Here is a 15,646-nt window from a genome sequence, read left to right as displayed (position 1 = left end):
GCTTGGGGGGTCAGATGACAGCTTTGAAGAGCTGGTTCTCTCCTTCCACCATGTAGATCCTGGGAATCAAACTCAGCCCATCAGGCTTGAAGGCAGGCATCTTTATTCTCTGAGCCAACTTGCCATCCTAATTTGTGTCCTTTGCAATAAACCAGAAAGCATATATCCCTGAGTTAAGTGAGCCACTGTAGCAAATTAGTCATACCCAAGGTTGGCCAAAAAAGTAGTGCAGGTGAAACAACCTAAGGCTCTCAATGGTCATCAGAGTAGACGGGTTAAGGAGGCTCAAGAGCATTGGCTTGGTGCATGCGTGCGTGCCGTGTATGTGTATGTGTGTGTGTGTGTGTGTGTGTGTGTGTGTGTGTGTGTGTAAAGTCCCCATACTACTGATTAGAATATATTCCTGAATGCAAATATAGGGCAAACTGGGTTTGCCTGCCTGCCTGCCTTCCTCTTCATCCTCCTCCCTCTTCTTCTCTTTCTCTCTCATATATATATATATATATATATATATATATATATATATATATATATATATGTTCTCTGTTTTTGTTTGGTATGGTGGTCATAAAGGGGTAGATGAAGCACCATTTGTTGAATTGCATATGAAATTATTCTATCTATGTTTGTGATCATCAGCATCAAAATATTATGAGAGAGAACTCTATTTTGGTGTTATGAAGAACAAAAGCCATGACTAAGGAGGTTCAGTGAAATACTGCCCTTGTGAGCATGAGGGCCTGAGTTTGATCAGCAGGACTTACATGCAAAAACCAGGCACTTATAATTCCAGCACAGGGGACGCAGAAACAGGCAGGTCCTGGAGCTCACTGATCAGCTAGCCTAGCCTACCTGGAGAGTTGCAAGCCAATGAGAGTCCAGAGGTTAACCTCATTTAGATAGTCCATCATAGGTATGCCTAGAGGCTTGTTGCCTATGTGTTCTAGATACTGTCAAGTTGACAGGATTCCACCAAAATCTATTTTCCAGTTTTTCTGTAACCTGTCTACCCATAGTTCCCACTAAGATATTTGAAAACTGCCTTGATTTATGATTTCCTTTTGTTCTGTAACTATCCAAACTTCATGAAACTATAACCACATTGGAAAATGGTATTTGAAACAACCCAAATCTGTGTTTCCAGGCTTCAGTCACTCATATTTGGCTCCAAAATAAACTATCCTTTATTCCACCTGTGGTGAAAGCTATGTTTCTGTGTCCACATTAAATTTTGACCTAAAAGGCAGAGGGCAACCTCCACTCGAAGCTCTGCAATTTAACATTGCAGGTTCACTGTTGAGCAAGTCACTTGACCTTCAGAGTTCTTACATTTCTTTCTTCCTTCCTTTTTTTTTTTTTTTAAAAATCCATTGATTGGTTGGCTCAAAAAAATATGAAGGTCCTTCCAGTTTAAGGACTTCTGATTGCATAACACTGTTCACTTTTCTACCTTCCCTGTGAAGAGGGCATCTCAGCGGCTTAAGAGGTTTAGTGGAAAGTAATTCAGGGACCATGCTGTCTAAAACCTCTATTATCCCAATTCCAATTCCATGAACTGTATAAAAATACAGCAATAAAAAGCTAGTGCCTAGGAGGCCTACAAAACAATACTTTTTACTTTCCAAAGAGTACTTATTCAAGGAGAGTAATGCATCTTAATTGCCGTTGAGCCGGATTTTTGCAGAGCTTCAGGTCTTCTGGTGATGAGTTAAATGTTTTAGAAACTCTGTTAACATTTAGGATCCATAATCCAGAGCAAATGGAAGGGATGTCTTAGAACTTCTGCATTACTGACTGAGTCGTTTCCTTCTTGGGCCACCATGAAATGTTGGTAGTTTCCAGGGTTCATTCTTGGAGCATTTATCTTCTCATTTTAAATGATGCAAATTCATCCTTTCTGGTGGTTTTAGTTGCCTATTTTGTTTTTATACAAGACTCTTAAAATCCTGCCTGCATGTGTGTGCATGTGTGTGGGGCGGGGGGTTTGCAAGTCCAGGTGTCAGTGGAGGGCAGAAGAGGGTGTCAGGATCTCTGGAGATAATTTATAGGTGATTATGAGCCAGTAATTAGAAATGAACTCAGATCCTCTGCAAAAGCAGCAGGCACTCTTAACTACTGAGCCATCTCTCTAGCTCCATAGTTACCTTCCATAGACTGAGTCCCTCTTGTCTTTATTTCTAAGTGTCACATTCTGAGTTCTGAATTTAATATAGCTAGCAACTTACTGAGATTTTTGGTATTTCAATCTCAACTATTTTCTTTTGAAAGGTTCTCATGTATCTCATGATGGCTTGGGACTCATTATATAGCTGATGATGACTTTGAACTTCTTTTTCTCATTTTTTTTGAGACAGGATTTCTCTGTCTTGGAACCCACTTTGTAGACTAGGCTGGCCTCAAATTCACAGAGATCCACCTGCCTTTGCCTCCCAAATGCTGAAAGTGTGTGTGCCACTACACTTAGGAATCAAACTAGGCTTCATGCCTGCTAGGTGAGTCCTCTACTGAAGCTGTATCCTCAGTCCTTGACATGCTTTAAATTCAATGTTATCTTCTCCTACATATCTATATCTCTCTCTTTTGTATCTTGGTGATTAGGATAATTGGTTGTCAGAAGAACTATAGTGATCCAAACTGATTGGTACCAGGGGTCTTGTGTTGGTTTTAAGCCAGCCAAGGAGATCAGGTCACAAAGAGTGAAACTCATTGAGAGTATTTACAGTCAATGCTGGGAAACCAAGTTCTACCATCAGATCTGGTGGGCAGGGAATGGACTGAAATTGGGAAATAAAGTCAAGAGTCAGATCAATGGTGAAGGGAACAAAGGAGAGGAATGAAGAGCACCCACAAGTGTTGGGCACCCTGAAGCTGCTGCAAACATCTATACTGGGGTGGTCCCACACCATCCCCCAATACCTTCCTTGCCTCTCCAAGTTTGTCACATGCTGATATCTTTTCCTGAAATGGCCATGGTTTCTCTCTGTTGGGACACTTCTTATCACCGTTTGAGACTAAGCTGGAAGTTTATTGTGTGAAATAGTCCCCAGGAGACAGAGTTACTATCCTTATTCTCCATCCCTTTCCTACATGACTCTCTCTACAGTCTTCCCATTTTTTGGTGTCTGCTTACTCTTTTTCTTTTATTCAAGTTTCATTTTAATAGAAGTAACATATAAAAATAGTTTGATGTTAAGTAGTAGCTTCTAGTTTCCAAAACCAGCAGATTGGATTCTTTAGATAATCTTCTCAGCTAAAGACAATGGGGAAAATTATGTAATATAGTTTGACACATTTAGCTTTCTTTTTTAATATCAAGAACCTGAGGAGCTGGGGGTGTAGTTCAATTAGCAGAGTGTCTCCCTGGCATTCATGAGGCTGAGGATTTGATCCCCAAAACCAAGGCTATAATCTCAATGCTCCAGAAGTGGAGGCAGAAGGATCAGAAATTTAGGGCTATCTTCAGCTATATATCAAGTTTGAGGTCATCCTGGGATATTTGAGATCATGTCTCAAACAAAAAGGTATCACGAATCTAAAATTACAGTAGAAACTGCAAATTATTGTGAGAAAGTCATTCACAAGGCTTATAAGCATACATGTACATTTTCTAAATGTTTATGTATATATAAGTGTACATGATCATTAATGGGACTAATATCTTGATAGCATTTGTTACACCTGTAAAACTGAGTTGTGGGTATATATATCCTTAGATGAGAAAGGCAAAAGTCATGCCCAATATCCAAGATCTTAAAGGAGATAGTCCTGATGTTAAATTGGGATGCCCCAGTGAGAATCACATTCAGAATAAAGTAAACCATATTTTAAACACATTCTCCACTCCAACCAAGAGAGATTGTGACAAAATATTTCTTGGAAATAAACATAACATGAAAAAAAACCACAAATTTGATTTGGGGCCTTATCAGCTTTTAGATGGTCTTGCATCCAGGATCATAATATATACAACTCAGAAACTAAGGCCAAACCAGTGGCAGACTTGAGCTAAGATGTAGTTGTAGCTGTTGGTATTTCCAATATCCTAAGAAGAAACATGTACACTTTCTTGACAATATATCCATGCCAGAATTTGGGCAACTTATAAAAGTACTTTTCAAGTACAGTGATTATAAAATACTCAGGTGGTGGTGGTGCAGAGGCAAAGAGACAATGTGAAGGAGAATCAGGAGACACAAAAAAAACTGAAAGAGGCCAGAGAGATGGCTTGGTGGGCAAAGACTTGCCACTAAATATGATAACTTGGTTCTATCCTCAACCCAAAAGGAAGAAGGTGAGATGGAACTCCTCTGACCTTTACACATGTGTGAAGCATGCACAGACATATACACGTAATTTTAAATTATTTTAATTGAGACATACCTGTATAGGTTTTTAAAAGTTATTATTACACATATATTTGGAAATAATTAAGTATGTCATGTTTAAAGAAATAAAAGAAAAATGAAATGCTTGCTAGGGAACATGACATTATAAAAAGTGATGTAGATTCTAGAAATGAAAAATAACCAAAATTTAAAGCTCAATGAGTACATTGTAAAACCAATAAAATCTTAAAATCAGCTAATGAAAATGGATAGATCACTTACAAATGATTGACACTTATGCACAGGTGGGGTCCTCAACTGAAATCCCTGAAGTAGCTTTCCCTTTCTGAGGAGAAATGCACAGACTTTAAAGAGGAAAACCCTAATATACTCCTTTCATCTACTGATAGAAGTTATCAAATAAGAAAATCAGTCACCTCGGGAGGCAGAGGCAGGCAGATCTCTGTGAGTTCAAGGCCAGCTTGGTCTACAGAGTGAGATCCAGGAAAGGCACAAAGCTATACAGAGAAACCCTGTCTCGAAAAACCAAAAAACAAAACAAAACAACAACAACAAAAATCAGTCGCTTAAAATATAAAATGATAAATATAAATTAACAAACAGATTCATAAATATCTGTTAAATACTACATTCAAGAAAGCACATACTTCCCATCATGCACTGAGTATGTCAAATATGACTATAAAGCAAGAATGAAAATGTTTGGAATGAGTCAGTTGTGAAATTGCATATATGGGCAGCCTGAACTACATAGTGAGCTCAAGACCAATCTGGGTTTCATAACAATATCTTATTTCCAAATAGCAAAAACAAACAAACAAAAAAGAATTAAATAATATCCAATTATTTCTAGAATTCATGTAACTAAGGGAGACACCCACCAGTAACAGATAAGTGGACTCTTTCACATTCAGAAACAAAGGATATTATTCTATACACGTTGTATGTGAAACAATAATGACAGTGGTACAAACTATAAATCTAGGTATGAAGCCAAAAAGTAATGAGAGGAACATGCATAGTTTTCCATCCTACATAAGAAAAAAGAAAATAACAAAGACCAATATAAGTGAAGTCCGGTAGCAAGATGACTCAGTGGGTAAGAGTGCTTGCTGCTTAAGACTAACAGCCTGAGTTTGATTCCTAGGACCCAGGTGGTAGGAGAGAACTGATTCCTCCAAGTTGCCCTCTGACCTTCACACATCCATGTACACACACACACACACACACACACACACACACACACACACACACACTAAATGACTGTAAAAATATCTTTCAATACATATTATTACTGTCTATCTGTCAAATGAGTTTTTAAAAGTTAAGAAATTATACCAAAAAGGAAAAACAAAGTGAAGAATAAGGACGGAACAGCAATTAGAAGACAAATATGAAAGTCAAGAGAAGCATCTAATAAGAAACTTTGCACAAACGCAGGTCTGTTCTCAATGACACAGATCATAGTGACAAAAACTGGAATTATGAAAAGTGATAGTTGTGGAACTGACCAAAAATAGAGAGAAGGCATAAATACTGTTCTGGGATACAAAGTGGGTCTGTTACTGTAGCCACTGCACATATATGTAAAAAAAAGAGATTAACAATTTTATGCCAGTGAATTTGAAAATATAGATGGGATGGGCAATGTTTTCATGAAGTCTGCCAAAATTAATTCAGCAAGAAATAGGAAATTAGAATCACCTAAGAAGGGTCTTTCACAACCTGAACCACATATAGGTTACAAAAGTCTCACAGGTCCTAGCTAGAATACAAACAAGGTAAGCAAAAGATAAAGTGAATTTATTTTTGTGTTTTGAGAAGTGGTCTCAGGATGACCAAAATTCAGAGATCCTCCTGCTTCAGCCTCCCAAGTAATAGGAATATCTGTGTGAGGCCACTGTGCTTAGCTGAAGAGAAAGTCTTGAAAACACCCAGGAAAAAATGACAATTAAGGGATATGATGATGCCCCAGCTGGTGAAGGTCTTGCTGGTCAAGCATGAAAGCCTGACTTTGGTTCCCAAAATCTAGGGAAAAAAATATATCTAGGAATGGTGGCATGTGCTTAGGAGGTGGAGACAGGTGGATCCTTGGAGCTTATTGGCTAGCTAGTCCAGCTGCATCAGCAAGTCCCAAATAAAAATGAGAGACTCTGTCTCAAAACAAAATAAACAAACAAAAAACAATGTGGAAAGCTGGGCATGGTGGTGTACACCTTTAATCCGAATGCTTGGGAAGTAAATGAAGCAGACAGACCTCTGAGAGTTTGAGCCCAGCCTGGTGCTACAATGTGAGACTTTAATCTCAAAAAAACAAAAACAAACAGAAAACAACAAACAAAAAACCAAGGTGGAGAATGACTGAGGACAAGATCTGACCCCCCACACACACACAAAAATGACAGTTATTCACAAGTAATTATATGAATCATGGTTCATTTCTTTTCAGAAATAGTGGGCAACAGAATAAAATGCAATATGATTTTAAAATGTTGAAGAATAAACCACCAACTTAGAATATTAAATCAAGCAAAACTATCATTTAAAATTGAGATACAGTAAAGATATTTCATTGCTGGCATAATTATACAAAGGAAAGTCTTCATGACCCTAGAGAGCAATTCACATCCCAAGGAGTGATGAAAGAGTATCAGAATGTAAAATTGAAAAGAAAAACATGATATACTTTAAAAATTTTCCTCTCTTAATTTCTAAAAAGACATGTTTCTGGTAAACTAAATATTATTCCACTGATGTTAAGTTTATAGTACATGTGCATATATGATCTGATAAGAATATATAATCAACAATGTAGATGTCAGGGAAGGCTTGTTCCTTATGAGGGTCATGCTGGAGATGTGTGAAGAGGGTAGAAACCTAATCCAGTTTTTGTATTTGGAGGTGGGGCTTTAGGAGTGACTAGAATTAAAGAAAACTCAGGACAGAGCCACCATGATTGGATTCTGGTGGCTTTGTAAGAAGAAAGAAATTAGAAGAAATGCACCTGAACTCCACCTGGCTCTTGCCATGTGATGCCCTGAATCCCCTAGGGACATCCCAGCAAGAAGACCATCTTCAGGTGCAGCCCCTAAGCCTGTCACTGCCAGAACTAAGAGCTAATAGGAACCTCTTTTTTTCCTTCTAATTTCCTCCTCTCTCCCTCCCTCCCTCTCTCCCTTCCTCCCTCCCTCCCTCCCTTTTGTTTTTTGCTTTTTTTTTTTTTTTTTTTTGAGACAGAGTCACATAGCTCAGCCTACCATGAAACTCACTATGTAGTCAAAGATGACTGTCAACGCCTGACACTCCTGCTTCTACTTTTCTAAGTGCTGGGATTACAGGCATGCATCACCATGCTTGATTTAAGATGATTTTCCCCTGCCTGCCTCCCCATCCCTCCTCCCCACCCCCCATTTTCTAGATGGTTTTTCACCGTGCAGCACTGGAATTCATTATGCAGAAGATGATGTCTTCAACCTTGTGTCTTCACAACTTCACCTCCTTAGCACTGGGATTACAGGTGTTCGTCACGATGCCTGCCATGAACCTCTTTTCTCTATAGCTTCCCCATTGTGTTCCAAGCAACAGAAAATGAACCAAGAAAACAAGACACTAAAACAGAGGTATAAGGAAACATAGAGGAATTAAAATTGAATGCAAAATATTTTTTGATTGATCCAAATAAAACCAGGAATGGAAAGCAGAAAAGAAAAGGAAAGTCAGGAGGGAAAGAAGGAAGCAGATAACAAATAGCAACTGGATGGGCCTAAAATCCAAACAAATGAATGAATGCTACATTGTTATTGTATTATAATATCCAGAGCTTGGCAATGTAATGTACTGTGATTGTAGATAATTGCCGTATTCTGCCTATTAGATTAGTGTTTTTTTCTTTTTTTTGGTAACCAAATGTAATTTCCCCCATACTTTAAACAGGCCATTCATTGCCACTGCTAAGGCAATCACTTGAGTTACTCTATTAATTCCAGTTTTAATTGTTTCATTTTTTCAGAGAAGATATCTTATGTCTCTTGCTTTCTTCCATGTAGAGGAAGCTGAATGCAAGCAACATTTTAGCCCTTTTTATTTGTAAATACATGCAGATATACAAACATACTCTGCTCCAGAAAAATTGAAGTGCCTCACCTAGTGGGTAGGACTGAAGAAGAAACTGGATAAACATGGGGCAGATCATGCCATCTGTTCTTCTTCCTTGGGGTGCCTGGTGGAAGTGCCTGGCACAATTCTGTTCCCTGATAAGATAGAAGGCTTGCAAGAGAAGGCCTTCCCAGGCCAGTGGACTATTCAGGGACCAGGGCCAAGAAGTCTTTTTACCTGACTATCTATGGACCACTTACTAATAAAAGGTGCAATGTGGGCTAGGTATGGTGGCACATGCCTTTAATCCTAGCACCTGGAAGCAGAGGCAGAAAAATCTCTCTTGAGTTTGAGGCCAACCTGGTCTATACAGTGAGTTCCAGGCCAGCTGGGGTTATATAGAGACCTGGTTGCAAACAATCAAAACAGCCCAGAGCTGTATTGTGAGCTGAGGGAGAAGCTCAGAGGCTACGTGGCTTTCCTATCATATAGGAAGCCCCAGTTTTGGTTCTCAGTCTTGCGTAAATTGGATGTGAACACTGGTGGAGGAAAGACAGTATTAAGATGACTGTATAAGATGGCTGTGTTATCATGGAGTCAAAAATTTGAAACACTGAGGGTTGGACTGGGGAGATGTTCCAGTCAGTAAACAGCTTGCTGTGTAAGCATGAGGATATGAGTGTGATCTCAGAACCTACATAAAAAAGCCAGACGTGGACTCTGACTTTCACATATACACTAACCCCCACCCCACCCCACAAATAACACACATATGTATACATATGCTGGTGTGCACTTGTAACACCCATGCTGGGGAGGTTGGCTGAGATAGACAGCTTTCTGAGGCTTGCTGGCTAGCTACTCTACCCAAATTGGTAAGTTACAGGACAGTAAGAAATCCTGTCTCGAAAAAACTCAAGAAGGACAGTGTCCCAAGGGATAATACTCAGGTTGACCTCTGGTCTCCATGTGAATATGCACACATGTGTTTATGTACCCTTCCATACTGATGTATTATCTTGAGAGAGAGAAAGATAGATAGTGAGAGAGACAGAGAGACAGAGACAGACAGACATAAAAAATTCCAAGGAATCCACAAACTTGCCAAAAGCTTGGAAAAAAAAGTTATCCCTAGTGCTGTCAGAGAATATGGTCCTGCTGATACTTGGCTTCAGATTTTTCACTCCCACAATGAGACAATACACTGCGTATTTAGAACCACGCATGTGTGGCACTCTGTGTGGGGAGCATCGGGAACTTACCACCACATCTAATTTCCATTGCAACATTTGAAAATAACATATTACTTCTTGATTTTAAATATTTTGTCTAATTATATATCTTAAAAATCATCCATTTCATTTGACTCTATTTCTGCCTTATTTGTGTTTTTGTTCCATCAATCTCTTTTGCTGTTTTGACTCAATCCTTTTTTTTCCTTGAAGATGTCTCTTTGAAAAGATAAATGGTGTACATGACTATTTTCCCTCCACTTTTTACCCCCACTTTTTCTCTATCCTCTCTTGTTAACTATTTTAAAGATTTATGTATCTATTTATTAACATGTATGTGTATATACTGTGAATGTATGCTCACATGTGTGAGTAGGTAATGTGCTTCTGTATGTGTGTATGGAGGCCAGAAGAAGTCAGCAAGAGTCCCTATCTGTTACTATTCACATAGTCCTTTGAGCAAGGTCTCTCCCTGAACCTGGAGCTGTAGTTTTCACAGCTAGGCTGGAAGCCTGCGAACCCTAATGGTCCTCCAGTTCCACCTCCTTTGGAGCTGGGGTTATAGGCATGTTTGGGTGCCCAGCTCACTTCATGGATGCTGGATCAAAATTCTGGTCTCATAATTGTGCAGTAAGTGCTCTCAACCTCTGAGCTATTTCTCCAGTACCTCCATTCACCTTATTCTTTCCATCCTTTAGTCCTTGTCTCTGTCTCTTCTTGCTCTTAAGAGAATTTTGTTTAGAGTTTTATGATATATGTATGGGTGGTCAGAGGTAAGAGTTAGCATTACTTGACTATGAAAAGGGTTAGAGTAGATTCCGTGCAGTCAAAGATGTGGTTTAGAATCAAAGCAATAACTCCAGAATTAAACACATCTTCTATATCAACTTCCTCATTTTTTTTTTTTTGGTTTTGTTTTTTGAGACAGGGTTTCTCTGTGTAACTTTGTGCCTTTCATGAACATACTCTGTAGACCAGGCTGGCCTCGAACTCACAGAGATCCACCTGGCTCTGCCTCCTGAGTGCTGGGATTAAAGGCATGCGCCACCACTGCCGGCTAACTTCCTCATTCTTGACCTTCCTCAGAAACACATTGTTCAATAGCACTTATTAATTCTGTTTTATTCTGTGGTGGTTTAGGTGCATATCCTTTGCTTCCTGGGTCTTATAAACCACAAAGCTAGTGAGGCCCTTGATTAGGCTGAATACTCTGGAAAAGCGGGTTCTCAGGGACTGGGAAGATGACTTAGTTGGTACAGCTCTTGTTGCATAAGCATAAGCACCATGTACCCATGTAAAGAGCTGGTTCAGTGCCATGCAATTGTAATCAAAGTCTTGAAGTGGAAACAAGAGGCTTCCTGGAGCTTGATGGTCAGCAAGTTTAGCCTTATCAGTGAGTTCCAGGTTCTGTGAGAGATCCTGTCTCAGAAAGGAAGGTGAAGACGAATTGAAGAAGACACTTGACGTTGACATCTGGTCTCTACATGCATGCTCATATATGTGTATACACATCTCACACCACACAACCACACCACACCACACCGCACCGCACCGCACCGCACCGCACCGCACCACACACACCATACAGTGGATGCTATGAGGGTTGTTCTAACTAGGTACATGCCCTGAGTCTCTCAGACTGGGCCAGCTACTGGGAAGCCAGCCATCTCCTCAGTGCAGGTGTTTGGAAGTGGCCCAGCATAACATTTTGTTTGAGATACTGAGAACTGTATGCATGATTATGTTTTGGCTCCCAACTTAGGCCATCTTCTCAAGGAGACTGTGTCCTTAACTTTGGTATTGGTCAAAAGGTCAAGAGTTGGAGCTTCCTCTTATCATACATTGATAATGGACATACCAGGAATGAGAGACAGCAAGTCTAGGAGCTCTGAGGTATCCTATCTCATCTCCATGGCAGAGGCAAGGTAGTGAGCTCAGGAATAACATACCCATGCAAATCTATAGGACTCTGATATCCAAGATATACTATTCCAGCATTGCTCCTTTCTGCCTAAAGTCTGCCCACACTAGTGCCAAGGTCTAAATACAAGAGAGAAAACATAGTGGCACTATTGGTGACAATAGACATAGCAGTTGATTCTGCAGTGGGCCGGTGAGAGTCCACACAGTGCATTAGAAGGCAGAGGTACAACTGGGCAAAACACTTCATTCGATTAGATCTTTTGCACAATGCATAATGCTCTATAGCCAAGTGTCCATTAGGTGTGTCTAAAGCATGCACCACGTTTTTTTCTTGAACATTCACTAGCCTTTGCTTACATTTGGCCTTGTGTAAGTTACTTTTCTCTTTCTTGACAAAATACCTGGCAAACACAACTTATGGGGCAGGGAGATGGCCCAGGAAGTCAAAAGCACTTGCCATGCAAGCTATTTGATCTGAGTTTGATATCCAAACCCATGCAATTAAAAAAAAAATAAAGAAGTTGGAGGTGGTAGCACATGTCTATAGTATCAACGTCCCTTCACTGAGATAGGACGTGGAGACAGGAGAAGCTTGTGGGCCAGCTAGCCTGGAGGACAGAGAGTAGCCACAGAAATAGGAGAACCTGCTTCAACAAGGGGAAAGAGCCAACTCCCAAGAGTATACTCTGCTGTGCTCTTCAAACATGCACTGTACCACGTGTGTTTGTACACACACACACACACAATTAGAAATTGTGTTTTAAAGAACAACACAGGAAAAAAAGTTTTAAGGAGAAAGTCTGTTATGGTAGGGAGGCCATGGAGACAGAAACAAGGGTGCCTGGTCAGATTGCATCTGCAATTGGGAAGCAGAGGGTGATTAATGTTGCCGTTCAGTTTATTTTCTTCTATTTATTCAGCCTAGGATGGCTCATAGAATGGCTCCACTCACACTCAGGATGCAAGGCTTCCCTGCTCAGTTAAATCTTTCTGGTAAGACCCTGACCAACATACTGAGAGGAGTGTTTCTGTGGTAATTCTATGTCCTATCAAGTTGGGCCTCTTGCTTGGGATTCAGCCCTACACAAACAGGTTGGGAACTCATCTGGATGGCATCGGTATGTTTTATACCAATGGCTTTGTAAAACTCCTCACAAGTCTGAACAGTGTCTAAAACTCATGGATATATGCAAAGTAAGTGGAATCCTTTAAATAATTCTTTGTCTTATTTGAATTAAAAGAATAAATAAAAAATAATTCCCCCAATGCTTAGTCACTTAAATTAAGCTTTCATTCTTGAGATTATACAGGTTAATTTGGTGGTACTGTTTACACAAACCCACTTTATGGTGAATGTGAACCTTTACAGTCATAGAAAAAGAACTGAAAAAAATCACAGGCCAAAGCATTTTCCCAATACAGAGGCAGGGGCATCAGATGGATTATAGTAGAAGGGAGAATTATGCTACAGGTTTAGATATTATCTGATGATGCTCTTGGCTTTAGGGTTGGTGGAAGCTTGTGGTCTACTAAGTTAACATATTCCACAGGTTTTATCTGACAGGGGAAGAGGATGTTAGGTCAGAATAAAGCAAGCAAAGGATGGTTATTAAGGGGACTAAGGATCAAGATTGGCTCCCATTTGTACCATTTCAACTCTCACAGTGATGAATTTCTTTTCTAATTAGTTAACCAGCCTTGTAGAATCTTTTTTTTTTTTTTTTTTTTTTTGGTTTTCGAGACAGGGTTTCTCTGTGTAGCTTTGCGCCTTTCCTGGGACTCACTTGGTAGCCCAGGCTGGCCTCGAACTCACAGAGATCCCTGGCTCTGCCTCCTGAGTGCTGGGATTAAAGGCGTGCACCACCACAGCCCGGCTTGCCTTGTAGAATCTTTAACACAGGTTTTTTGTTTGTTTGTTTTGGACCCTCTGGAAGTGCCTTTCCACCACAGGTAATTATTAACTGTTCCACAACAAAAGAGGCTGGCCATCCTGCCCAGATGGTTCTGTGCACTGCTGCTCTAGAACCAAATGCTTGGTGTTGCACGAATCTTAAAAGTTCTTATTAATAAAACAACCTGGAGCCAGGTATTGGGGTGAATACTGGAATATCAGAGAGACCGAACACGCCACAGCTTCCTCACCTCGCAATTCCTCAGCTGATCCTGTTTCTCAAACTGGAAGCTTCTGTGCCCTCATTCAAAATGTGTCTCAGCTGAACTGCTGCTCCAAAGCCTAAAAGCTTAACCAGGCTCTAGTTCCTGGTTTTTCACACCTTATATAACTTCTGCTTCCTGCCATCACTTCCTGGGATTAAAGGCGTGAGTCACCATGCCTAGCTGTTTCCAGTATGGCCTTGAACTCACAGAGATCCAGCAGATCTCTGCTTCTGGAATGCTAGGATTAAAGGCATGTGTGCCACTATTTTTATGGTCTCTATATCTAGTGGCTGTTCTGTTCTCTGATCCCAGATAAGTTTATTAGGGTGCACAATATTTTGGGAACACAATATCACCACAGCTTGGTGTTTGGATGGAGCCATATTGTTGCGTTCTTTCTCCTTCTCTGTCCTTATGTGAACACTTCTCCCTGGTTCTTCCTGTGAGAGCAGGTGTTCAATAAGGCACATTCCCCCCAAATCCTTGACTCAGGATCTGCTTCTTGGTGATCCAGCCTAGGATATCAACCCGCTCCACTGACACATTTGGAATTTGGCATGGACTAGAAGCAACAATATCTATTGAAGAAAACTTCCATCTAGGCTGGGATTTGACTGTCTCTTGAGTCCATCATCCCATGCTGCCTCATTCCCACTGTCAAAGGACAGTTTCATCTTCTTGTTTGGCTGGATGATAGTTGGGAAGGCCTGATTCCCTGGGATGTCCTTAGATGAGCACAATGGAGGTCATACCATCTCTAGCTATTTTACAGGTGTAGGAATGAAATGTACAGAATGACTGGAAAAGATTGCTCTTAACTCTCACAGTGACTAGATTCTTCTGCATTCTTGTGAGCTTTGTGAAGCAATTCTACTTGGAAGAGCAGAAGCCATTTAGGAGTGTATTTGAGTCTCTGTGTATATTTTGCTTGTTTTGCATTTTGAAGAGAGGAGGTCAATTTATTCTACTATGTGGACTTTGTTCATGGTAGTGCTGGGAATTGAGCTTAGGGTATCATGTATGCTAGGCAATGGCTGAACCACTGAACTACATCTCTAGCCCACTGTATTATAGGTGGTGTGTGTGTGTGTGTGTGTGTGTGTGTGTGGTGGTGTGTGTGTGTGTACATGTTCATGTATGTGAGGGTAAGCATGTACATTCTGTGACCTGTGTGGACATTAGAGGACAACCACAGTTTCAGCTGTCAGTCCTCACCTTCGGCCTTGCTTGAGATAGGGTCTCTTGTTGTTTTCCAGGATAGTTGGCCCCAAAGCTTTCTAGAGATTCTCCTGTTCCTACCTCCCATCTCACTGTAGCAGTACTGGGACTGCAGATGCCTGTGGATGCTAAGAATTCAAGCTCAGGCCTTCACACTTACACTGGAGGACTTTAGCCAATGAGCCACTCTGCCAGCCCTACTGTGGGTTTCCTTCCTTCCCCCCCCCCCCCACCGCTTTTTTTTTCTTTTCTGAGGCAGAATCTTAATGCATAGCCCTAACTGGCCTTGAATTCACCGTGTAAACCAGGCCTTGAACTCATAGAGATCTGCCTTCTCTAGCCTCCCAATTAGTGGAATTAAAGGAGTGTGCAACCATGTCCAATCTCCCACAGTGGATTTTCAGCGGCAAAATTTTAGTTTCCAACTTCTTTCCCTTCTACTTCAGAAGTCTGTGTGTCATTTGTCTCAGCCATTTGCAGATGCAAATTCTGGGAATGACAATTTTAACAATAGTTTTAATTATACCAGGCATTAATCAATCATAATTGGCAAAGGAAATATGCTGCAGAAAACTCATACAATCTAAGACCAAACATGAATAATGTTCACATAATTTGCTACTTTGTGTTAGCCACAGCATCATTAGCAGAAGTGATTTAGACTTCACCAAATTA

The sequence above is a fragment of the Peromyscus leucopus genome, unplaced genomic scaffold (assembly GCF_004664715.2).
Source record: "Peromyscus leucopus breed LL Stock unplaced genomic scaffold, UCI_PerLeu_2.1 scaffold_67, whole genome shotgun sequence".
Taxonomy (NCBI): Eukaryota; Metazoa; Chordata; class Mammalia; order Rodentia; family Cricetidae; genus Peromyscus; species Peromyscus leucopus.
This window is presented reverse-complemented; position numbering follows the sequence as displayed.